The following is a 12,347-nucleotide window of genomic DNA, read 5'->3' as shown; positions in this document are numbered from 1 at the left end:
AATAACTTTTCGTTATGGGAGAAGGGAAGCATGTGTTTTCCTTCCTCTTAAAATCTGTTTTGTTAATATTGGTGAATTGGGGAATGAATTTTGGCTAGCAATAAAAATACTTATTTATTAGATTTATCTCTCATTGGCCGAGAGTAGCTTATAGCAGTTCACTCCCCAAATGTCAACACTGTTTTCCCAAATGCACTCATTATCCACATAATGAAAGTGTTCAGAGGATAAAAGAAGCTGAATGAAATAAAAATGACATAGCATACATAGATTTCAATCCATGCATGGAAAGAGTTCTTCCATGGTCAGAAAGGCCTTTGAGGCAGTAGAGGCTCCAACCCACCCACCCACAACAGTACCACAATGAACAAGAATTATTACATTTGTCTCATTACCAACACACCCAAGAAAACTTGAGACAAGAAAAAATGGATAACAGGTTATATTTATTAAAATATAGAATCTGCCAATATGAACCACTGGCCAACGTTCACACTAGTTAGCCTGACAGGCTCAAACACCACTCTAGTTCAGATTATGAATCTACTTACATGCCCAGACCAAATGGCAAGTAGCCAAATACAAACAAAACACTGTGCCAGTCACACAGACAACACCCAGCTGTGAAGTAGGTAAAAGAGAGTTGTCAACTAAAAGAAATCCTACTCTGTTTCCTCAAAGAAGGCAACTAGCAGAACCCACACTGTAAAACGGTGGAGGGTGGGTCTCAGTGAGAAGAGATGAGAGTGTGGGGTGGAACATAATAATAATAATAATAATAATAATAATAATAATAATAATAATAATAATAATAATAATAATAATAATAATTTGTTTTTTATACCCTGCCCATCTGGCTGGGTTTCCCCAGCCACTCTGGGCAGCTCCCAACAGAATATTAAAAACACCAAACATAAAAAATTCCCTAAACAGGGTTGCTGTCAGGAGTGTGTGCCAGGCCCTGTGACTGGTAGGGCCTCACAGGACTGGGGCCTTCCTGAGTTTGGCCTGGAAGGGCAAGGTGCAGCCACACAGGTAAGGCTTGACAGAAGATTCGTAGCACCTGGTGGCAAGGGCCGGGAGGGGTATATAAGACCAGCATTTCCCTCTGGCTCTTTGCCACAGCAACATGCTACCCACCTAGCTGTGCTTTGGCTTCCTGACTCCTGGTATCCTGACTCTTTGACCCTTGGCTTCCTGACTCCTGGTATCCTGACTCTTTGACCCTTGGCTTCCTGACTCCTGGTATCCTGACTCTTTGACCCTTGGCTTCCTGACTCCTGGTTTCCTGATTCATGGACTCTTGGCTTCCTGACCCCTGGACTGCTGACCCTGGACTGCTGATTCCTGCTTCCCGACCTGTACCCCAGTCCTGACGTACCAAGCCGGGACTCTGACTGCCCGTAACCCGGACTGTGACAGTTGCCCACATTACCCTTGCTGCAGAGTCCACCTCTCATCTTTTTGCTGGGGAGAAGGGTGCGTCAGATGTGTGTGTAATGTACTGAATCTAGGTTAAAGTTATTAAAATAGGATGTCACTTGCTAAATGGTTAGTCAAAGTAGGGCGTCACTTGCTAAATGGCTATTTGTTTTAACAGTACCGCAAAGGCACATATTCTGATCCCAGGTGTGGCGGTGATCGTGTTTCTGCCGCTTTGCTCAGGAATTACCTGTATCTTTACTCACAATGTCCACCTTTCCTGCCACAGCATCAGCTGTCAGCAACAACTGATGGGAAAGTGATGAAGCAAGGGCTAGACTGAAAGAGGATGAAAGCTCGGTCTCAGGTATGGTGAAGATGGCATCTATGACACTCTGCCCATCTGTGTCTTAAACCAAGGCTGCACCGGGAACAGGTGTGGTCATCTTAGGTACTAGACCTTCCAATCCAGGTTCCCAACAGTCAGGAGTGGGAGGCTGGAAACTAGAGCATAGGCTGCAACAAGCAGGTGGTTCTATCTGATAACAAATAACAGTTTAGGCTTCCAGGATTTATATCTAGCCCAGTCTTTTATCGCTTTCTTCCCACAGGGGCTGGTGTTATTCCATGCCTCATGAAGGCTCTGGAACATGAACACATGATACTGGATACTAGGTTATACTGCATACTTACACTATAATGTTCCTAAGAACATGCTGCAGATTGTGATACACTCTGCTGTAGTATGCAGCATGGTCTGTTTCCGATAACTTACTGCAGTGGACCTCCTTCTTGCTTGTTACACATCCCTGCAGTGCAGATTGATGCTTGGGAGCCCTGGTGGATGGATAGCCTTGTCCTGAAGACAGATTTGGCTGGATAGCCTTTTTCCTCTTTTCATTTCAATTGTTTGGTGAACAAATTGCACAGATCTATACATAATTGAACAGGTTGTGTTATTCTATTACAACATGGCAACTTGAAGGCAGTATTAGATTGCGGGGGTTTCAATTTCAATCGAGATTACCATGATTTTACAGCTTAAATAAAAAGGAGCTTCTTTTATGTCTCTGAAAATGGGATCTACCTAGACTGTGATGCAGAGCTGGGCTGGCTTTCATGCATGCCATACCAATGAAGGGTAGATAAGAATCTTTAACTCAGAATCCCGGACATTTTTATATATTAACCAGTGTCACATCCCATTTTAAATTTTCACTAATATGCTGAACAGATCCTTCTGAACATCATCATATTTTCACTCTGAAGGCATCTGTCTACACTTCCAGGCATATTTTTTCCTTCATCCCTCTGAAGTCCTTTTCATTTTGCCATAGCCTTTTTGAAGTAGAGTGACATTATGCCACCTGGGGATAAGTCATCATTTTTAGAGCAGAATTTCAGGACCAGCAATTCTTTCAAAAAGTAGATATCCATAGAAAATCACGGAGACTGTTTTGGCTGAGGTGCAGAAAGCAGTGAGATGTTGCAGCCCCTGTTAAAGTTGCCAGCATTTGCTTTGTAGACCCTTCTGATTGTGTGCGTGTGTGTGTTTTCTGGAGAGGAATCCCAGCAGGGTGGGTGACAGTACACATCTAGCCTCCTAGCTCCAGCTTCACTGCAGGTTACTGGAAGGGAAGGGGACAAGAAGATGAGGAGTTAAGTGCTGTGTACCTCGTTGTCCCTCCGCACCAACCACTCCTGTGCTACTGAATTGCTTAAGGACCACCTGACAGAGGTCTACAGTGGTACCTTGGAACTCAAACGGCTTGGCTCCCAAACAAATTGGCTCCTGAATGCTGCAAACTCAGAAATGAGTGTTTGCGAGTGTTTTTTGGAAGCCTAACATTCTGTGGCTTCCAACTGAGTGCAGGAAGCTCCTGTAGCCAATCGGAAGCGATGCCTTGGTTTTCAAACCATTTTGGGAGTCGAATGGACTCCTGGAATGGATTAAGTTCAAGAACCAAGGTACCACTGTATTTTGTTCTGCTTTCAGATACTGCAGGTTTGAATTTCCACATGCTCAGACAATTGTATTAAAACATAGGTAATGGAAGCAGTACATTTAAATCATGGAAGAGCCATTTTCCAGCTGTCCTCGCTTGCTTGGGAGGCTCCAGACCCTGGTTATAACAAACAAAGTTGCCAATCTGCTACCCTCTGATCTCATGACAGGGCAAACCCAAATGCCCACCCCAATTTGGGCCTTGCTTACGATAGGCTTGAATTGGCACCATTCAAACTCAGCAGCTGGGAAGCCAGGGAGCAGTTATTTTCCATTCATTCAAGCTAAACAGATTAAAGGTCAGGGCATTGGAAAACTATAGTCTTCAGGTTTTCCAGCAGCAGCGGATCCTTTAGGGGTCTTGATAGTAATGGCATAGCAGTGATGACTGAAGAGTGCTCCTTGGTCTTTCTGGGAACTCTTACAAAAGCTGAAATTGCCACACAATGTACCCTGAAAAACACAGGAATGCCAAGCCAAATATGAATCAAGTTAGTAGGAGCAGTGCACACACATCACAAGTGATTGTCATGTCTACATTACTATGATTATGGGACAGTCAGTATAGAAGCATTCTTTTCCTGGTTTTCATTCATTTTATGCACGCCATAAACATTCCTACTAAAAAGTAGAAACTGTTCACTGCCTAAATGTGCATTTGTTCTCTGATGCTTTAATTGATTGCACCAGCCTTCCAACTGATCTGCCCGTGAATATCATTTCATCCAGTTCATTGGATCACTTTCCCTAATCAGCACCATTGAACTGAGAAACAACACATTTTCCAAGCCACCTCCAAGTCTGTTCACTGTCAGTGCTTACTTCTGCAGGGACAGCAAAATCACCCGAGGTTAAGAAGTGGGGTAGTTTTGTAATTGAAATATGCAGTTGTAATTTTTATTATTTCTTATGTTTTTAAAGGCAGGAAAGCGCTGCAGGCAGGATGCATTCAAATGGGGGAATTCGATTTACACATATTAGAATGTTCATAAAAGTTTAGCCAGTCCTTCGCATACTGAATTACAATGTGCAGGTTACTGTGTTCATGAGGGAAATGGTAAATAAACAAAACTGAATAACGAGTCTGGACCTCTGGGCCTTCTGCTGTACTTGTACATAGTTAAGATAGCTAATGTTGTATGCTGTGGCAAAAAATTCAGATGAGTGGATGGCATAGGTAAAGCAGACCATAGCTGTGTTTTTTTAATCCTCAGTGACATGGGGTTATTGTGAAATCTACTATAGGTTGAAGCCAACAGACAGGAAGTATGTGTTGCTGAAAAATATGGGCAATGGAGGTACTTCTACATTAGGGGTAGGATTCAGCAAGGATTTCTGCCTGTGCAATGGGACATTCACCCCTTCCCAACCCGTGCATCTCCTAAATCTGTTCTAGGGGCTCCTCCAACCCTCTATACCACATTTGGAGAGGGTATGGGGCAGACACAGGGGGAGGAGAGGGAGAGAAGTTTAGCTGAGTGACAGCAATCCTTGCATTGATGAGATGCTGTAATGGAATGCTGCCCTAGGAGTTTTAATATAGAATTGCCCATCTTTTCCCTGTAAAAAGTGAGGAACCATTGACATGATAGGAAATGTACTGGCTAGAGCATGGAAAGTTCTGCAGCTAGCAGAACAATGAATGGGCAGTGCTTAAAGTCCTCCATTTGGAAGCACCATAGAACATAAATTTGAGGAAGCCTTAAAATAATTGCATCTGATGGGTAGTTTATGGAGAGCTCCAAGAACTAAATGGATTTATTTTAATTTTAAGGGTGTGGTCATAGCTTGGGGTTAGGGCACATGCTTTTCATACATGGATGAAGTTGCAGATTCACTCCCCAGCACCTTTAGTTAATGGACCTCAGGCCTGGAAAGATGTCTGCCTGAGACCCCAGAGAGCCACTGAATAGTCGGAATAAACACTCTGGGCTAAATGAATTAATGATCTGAACTATAAATTTAAAGAAGTATCATACCACTTTAAACAATCATGTTTCCCTCCACAATACAGTGGTGCCTCGCAAGACGAAAAGAATCCGTTCTGTGATTCTCTTCGTCTAGCGGTTTTTTCGTCTTGCGAAGCAAGCCCATTGACGGAATAGCGGATTAGCGCTATTAGCGGCTTTTAGCGGCTTATCTGCTGATCGGATCAGCTGATAAGCGGCTTAGCAGCTTAGAAAAAGGGGGGGAGGAAAAAAAACCAGCAGGAACTCGCAAGACATTGTCGTCTTGCGAAGCAAGCCCATAGGAAATTCGTTTTGCGAAGCACCTCCAAAACGGAAAACTCTTTCGTCTAGCGAGTTTTCCGTCTTGCGAGGCATTCGTCTTGCGGGGCACCACTGTACGTACGTACACACACACACACACACACACACACATGTGAAAGTGTAGTTTGTTAAGGATCCTGAGAGTTGCTAGCAGACCCCTGTTCCACCTTGTTGAGCTACAATTCCCAGAATGGTTTAACAACCAATGTCTCTTCCCAGGGAACTCAGTGGAGAATGGGACAGGATGGAGAACAGGTCTCTTAACAACTACTGTGGAAAATGGGGCCTCACAATAATGCAGCTTCAAATGTGTGTAGTAGGTGGTCTCTAAGAACATAGGGTGTTGGTATGAAAAGCAACACCTCTGGAACAATTGTGTTTCTAAAACAATGGGCTAAAACTGGATGGTTTTTTATACTATATACTATAGCCATAAGGGTGGAACTAGGGGTTCAGATTTAAGAGGCACTCATGGTCCCCCTAGTTTACTTCAAACAGCAGGAGGCAGTAGATAAATGTACGAACACCTCCCACATTTGAAACATCAAAAACTTTGAAGAAGGTTATGTTAGAACCCTTCTTTCTGACCTGCTATTTTCCCTATGTGCAGGGACTTTGTTTTGGATAGGACAACATACATTTTCTCTATTCTGCAGTTGCACTATCAGCGTACAACCCATCTTAAGAAAGTGCCTTTTTGCTAAACGCAGGCATCTGCCTCCTGCCCTTTTCACATTGTTCTGCTAATGGCCTCAGAATTTCTAAGCAGAGCTGGCAAATGTCAGAACTTATTGATGTCATCCCTAATTCTAATAGATACATTAGGCTTTTAAACCAGTCTTCTGGAAGCTGTTGAATTTTTCTCAGGGAATATTTCACAGATAAAAGAGACTCATTTGTAGTACTAATTACACAGCAATGGATTTTGTTAGCAAATCTTTGGGATATTAAAGGCAGAATTAGGTTCATCCTGTGCAAGAATTGTAAGATCAAAAAACCTTTGGTTTTAAGAGAAAAGTTAGGATGGTTATAACAAACTCACACACACATTAATGAAAGTACTAAGTTAATTTGTATGTTATGTAAGCAGTGACATATGTTCTACAGTCTCATATATTGTATTCTCTTATAACCTCATACACCACACTTTCCTTTGGTTTGTCAGCACCAAACCTCTTCCTTTGCGGGTCTTGGGAACTGGATGTGAGAATAAAATAATTGAACAACACATCGGGCAAGCAATAACCCTTTCTGCATGGATTATCCAGACTGCCTGGTTTCATGAAATAAGTTATTGCAGATTGGACAAATGATCCTTCTTTTCTTTTTATGACTGCTGCTAATGATAACTGCTGGTTTTATTTGTTTCTTTTCTTACATTTATATCCTCCCTGCCTTCCATCACAGAACCCAAGGCAATGAACATGGACATCCATTCAGGCATTGACCAGATCCAGACGTGCTCAGCTTCAGCAAATCAGTAGCTTCCTGTGCTTTCAGACCACACTTTGGAAGCTTACCTGTTCATACCTCAACAAGGCTATGACTTTCCAGATGCTGTTAGACTTCAAACTCCCATCAACCACAGTCTCTACATGGTCAGATACGATGGGAGTTGTAGTCTAGCAAAATCTGGAGGGTCACAGGTTCTTCACATCTGCTTCCTAGGATCTATTATATATTTTTGGAAAGTTGTTTGTCTGTTCTGTGTGCATTCAGACCCTTCCAAAGACATCATCACCCAATTTGGTATGATGGTTCCCAAGATGGAGCAGTGAGTTTTGGTCTTTGGAAACAGTCAGACACCATTTTGAATCAAGATGGCAAAAGGAACCATCCCAAACTGCACTGATTTGGACATTTCTGAATATATTGTTGCCCAATTCAGTGTGACGTTGCCTGAATTGGAGGAGCAGGTTTCGGTCTATGTTTAAATATAATTGAACTCCATTTGAGTCAAGATGATAGACTGAGCCTTTTGAAACTGCACTGATCTTACCCACTGACTTCAAAACTACAGTTTTCCTCTGGTTCACGGGCAATGCCAGGAATGAAACAGTATTTTATACGGAATCCGAACAGTGGGAAAGCGCGCCTTGGTTTAATAACAGTTTCAGTTTAAGAACGGAATTCCGGAATGGATTAAGTTGGTAAACCGAGGTACCACTGTATATAATGCCAAATAATAATATGGCAAACTTTATTACATTGAAAGGCAGGGCATCCTTAATGCTGGTCCATCTGCTCCTGGTGGTCCCTCCAGTCCTGGCCCAGATTATTATTTTTTAATCTGCAGCATATGCATGCATGAGTTATTTCATAAGGGGAGACTGTCATCTTCAAAATACAGGGATGGCTGTAGACATTTTGCTACATTGAGGTTCAGAACCAGATGGCATCCTTCCTGCTCATCTGAAGATAGCCAATAGCAGCCTAAAATTGAATTTTGCTTGAACACTGGTGACAGGAGAATGTCTTCCATCACATCCAAGGGCAGCAGACCAGCTGTGTGGCACACGAATGTTGGTCTTGCAACGTTTTCTTCTGATCTAATGTGGCTGCCTCACTCTGCCTAATGATAGGACTGGCCATATAAAAGAAACAGCAAAGAAAGATATGGGATAAATGTTGACAGCATGTAGGAAAGAGGCAAAGGCATGACAGACACATCAGGAAAGGTTGCTGGGCCTGACATGGCCTGCAGACTGTCTATTGAGGAATTGCCCTGTTTAAGTTTATAGGGGCATTAAGACTGTGAAATCTGAAATAGCACCAAGCTCTGGTGCCACTTCAAAGAACATTGAAGAATGCAGTGGCAGCACTGAAATGTGAAATATTCCACACAGTAGCTGTAACCACTCCCTCTAGTAATGCTCCTTGGCCTTTGACCCATTCAGCGACTCAAGACTCTGTTGTATATAATACTGTGTTGTGATTCACCACTCAGGAGTCCTGATCTTAATTATAATCCTGTCTCTTGTGTGTGTACTGGCCTATAATTTGAACCCCAAACACTCAAGTGTTTAATGAGGCAATGCTTTATGGCTCATATCTTGACATGCACCAGTGGTCTGCTGATGCGTCTTTTCATGCAGACTCCAGGAATACAAAACCAAACCAAAAAGAATAAGAATAAAGCATCAACACATGTGGGTTCTTTCAATTGGAAAGAGGAAAAAAACTGTTATTTGGCTGACTTTTTAAGCTTGCCTGGAAAATACATACTTGCGAAGTCTGGACTTCCTTTCTCAATTCTCATCGCATCACATATTCTTGATATCTGCTGGCCCAGAGGAGATGCTGCAAGTTGGATCGTATCAGAGTCATTCCTGCCTCTGACTTATCAAGACAGAATGCAAACATACATACACATCCAGAGACACTTGCTAGTGTCTGAATGTCCTTCCCTGAGGATTGTTAACAGGCAATTCACTGTCTTGCTTCCATAACTGCTAGGCTGAAATGCCAGCTTAGATTGACACTCAGACTTCATGACTTCTCGTGGCTGGTGCAGGCTTGAGTGCCTTTTGCAACGTTGCGCAGATTATTCTGGGCGCTGTTAACAAAAACAACCAGAAATTATCTGGTAGCGTATTATCAGGCTACTTCATCTGTGAGTATATAGGAAAAGCTGAAATTGGTGGATCCTCAGGGCAATGTTTGGGAGTGTTCAAAGACTCTGCAGGAAAAAATATGGCCTTACGGGCAGTATAATACTGGCAATGCACCATTTAGAGAGAGAGAGAAAGAGAAGACAGGTGGGGAAATGTCCAAAATGGGAAAATAACATAATACACAAGATTTTGGATATTTCAGAGAGGTGTTTTTATTTATTTATATAAAAAAACAAAACCACAACCATTAGAGAAAAAGGACAGAAGAAGGTGATATCAGTCTGAGCAAACCAGGCAGACTACACTTTCAGAGACATGGGATTGTTAGATGCCTATATTATTTGAAAGAAATGTCTCTTAATTTAAGGAAATTGGGTTCATTCCAGAACTTCACAGTAGCTGTGAAAAAAGAAAAAGAAAAACCAGAATTACTGCCTGCTATTTTAGAAAATTACAATTCCAAAAACACCAGCCATTGTAACACCACAGGGCCCTTATCTGCAGCCCAGAAATCCTTTCTAGAAAGGAATGAGGGATGCCTATGATTCATAGGTATTTATTTATTTCATAAAATTCCTATTGTAAAAATGATTGTAAAAAACAAAATGAAAACCACATTCTTTCTCCAAGGTGCATAAGAGAGGTTGCCCAATGTCTGAAAGGCTACAATACTATGAAAGACTGCACTGAGCCCTGACTAACCACCTATGTGCCTATCTCCTTATTCATTGTACATCTGGTTCACCATGGACTTGAGCCCTACTTATATATTAGTTCCCCTCATCACATGACAGGACCAAGGGGAAAATGCTCATTAGTTGAATCTTACTTTGAAATTGGCATATTTGCCCATCCATGATTTCAGGTGAAAGTCACCCAGTACAGATGAGTTGTTTATGTATGTATTCCATACCCTCCAACATTACTCCGATGAAAATAGGGACTTCCCATTCCATAATTTCACTATTCATACCCCACACATATTATTGAGTTGCCTCAGCATTCTGGGCAGCTTCTAACATATTGGATCACTCCATACCCTCCAACATTTCTCCAACGAAAATAGGGACATCCTACCAAAGCACATCAAAGTGCAAGTAGATAAATAGGTACTGCTCCGTCAGGAAGGTAAACGGCGTTTCCGTGCACTGCTCTAGTTCACCAGAAGCGGCTTAGTCATGCTGGCCACATGACCCGGAAGCTATACGCCGGCTCCCTTGGCCAATAAAGCGAGATGAGTGCTGCAACCCCAGAGTCGGTCACGACTGGACCTAATGGTCAGGGGTCCCTTTACCTTTACCTTACCATACCCTCCAAAATTTCTCCAATGAAAATAGAGACATCCTAAGGAAAAGCAGGGCATTCCAGGATCAAATCAGAAAACAGGACGGCTTCTCTAAATCAGGGACATCCCTGGAAAATAGGGATACTTGCAGGGTCAGTGTATTCAGATCTCTGGGCTATTTATTTACTATTGTTCAAGGGTGGTTATGATCTAAAATACATCGTTATGAACATGAGTCTTCAAATATCAGTTGCAGTCATCCCCCCAAGTGTTTTGGGAAAGAGCTTCATTTGTGCAGAAAGAAATAAAAATCTCATTCCAGCTATGCTGAAAATATGTGGGGGTGAAACTTTGGGAGATAAATATTTAACAAACCCTGACTTTGTATACCTGTTTTGCATTCTGTTTACTGTAACTGTGCCACCCCCAATTTGGAACTTTAGCATCATTTTTCAGACAGGGGCTCCTTTCAATCACATAACAAAGTCAAGTCAGAGTGAGTACAATGCTCCTTATTCTCACTCTGAATAAGTAACATTTTTGTCCCGTTTTGCAGAAGATTATTATTGTTGTTGTTGTTATTATTTTGCAGAACTCTCCACATTTGTCTCATAAGCAGCCTTCAAAAAGTTGTTCTTCCAATTCTCAAATGAAAGATCTGGCACAAACATGACACAAATTCAGTGTTATATTCATAGCTGTCTACTTATGAAAGTTGTGTTAATTAATAGGTGAAATTAGCCAACAGCTCTTAACAGCATAATTGTAAATAATTTCCTGATGATTTGCACAGTTTCTCTTGCAAACACAAGAGATGAGCTAATGATAATCCAGCAATCTCCAGAAAAATGACAAACATTAATTATGGACTATTATGATGTAATCTTCAAATTTAACAGACTTTGACATTTGCACAAAGAACCAGATAGAAGGACTTGTTTGACAACCTTGCACTCTGCCAATGCATTCTATAGCTTACATTATTTTCAGGCCCTGTTCTTTGTCACTGTCATGATAATAGTACAGATTACAGGGAAACAGAGAGCGAAATAAATTCTAATATTTGTAACATTGGTGCTTGATGGAGTTATAAATATGCAGAAAGTAGGCTGAAGTGGAATGGCTTACAGAGCAATACATTATTAGAGAACACTTGGCCAACTTCTTTCAAGGCTGCAAGCTGGAGGCTGAAATGTACACATTGCACTAGTGATCACAAACCTGTTTGCATTAATTGGTACCCATATTATTCAGACCAGCTACAACCTTGTCCCAAAGAGGCAAGCTTTCCTCAATGTGGCTGTAATTTAAAATACTTATAAAATTCTCCCTATCCCAGTTTCCTCTTGGATTTTGGTTAGGGTTCCAAATTACCTGGTCCTATTTAGAATCAGAATCTTAGAACTGTAGAGTTGGAAGGGATCCTGAGGGTCATCTAGTCCAGCCCCCTGCAATGCAGGAATCCCAACAAGGGTTCCCCCATCAATTTGAACCCTGCTTAGCTTTGCAAATGTGCTAGTAGTTTTATTGCTGCAACACTAGGAGGAAGATACCATCTGTGTTTCTTTCTGGACTTTGCAAGCTCAGTTTAGCACATTTTTCATTTCCTTCTGTACTTTTGAGTCTCTCCCCACCCCCCTATTTTTGTGATGGTTGCTCATCCCTAATTGTAATTTTCATGTGCTTTGTACGTTCCTGTCCATGCAAGTAGCTAACCATGAGTTACGAAGCATGGTGGCAACATCATGGAC

This window comes from Podarcis bocagei (genome assembly GCF_964188305.1).
Source record: "Podarcis bocagei genome assembly, chromosome: 5".
Taxonomy (NCBI): Eukaryota; Metazoa; Chordata; class Lepidosauria; order Squamata; family Lacertidae; genus Podarcis; species Podarcis bocagei.
Note: the sequence above shows the minus strand (reverse complement) of the source record.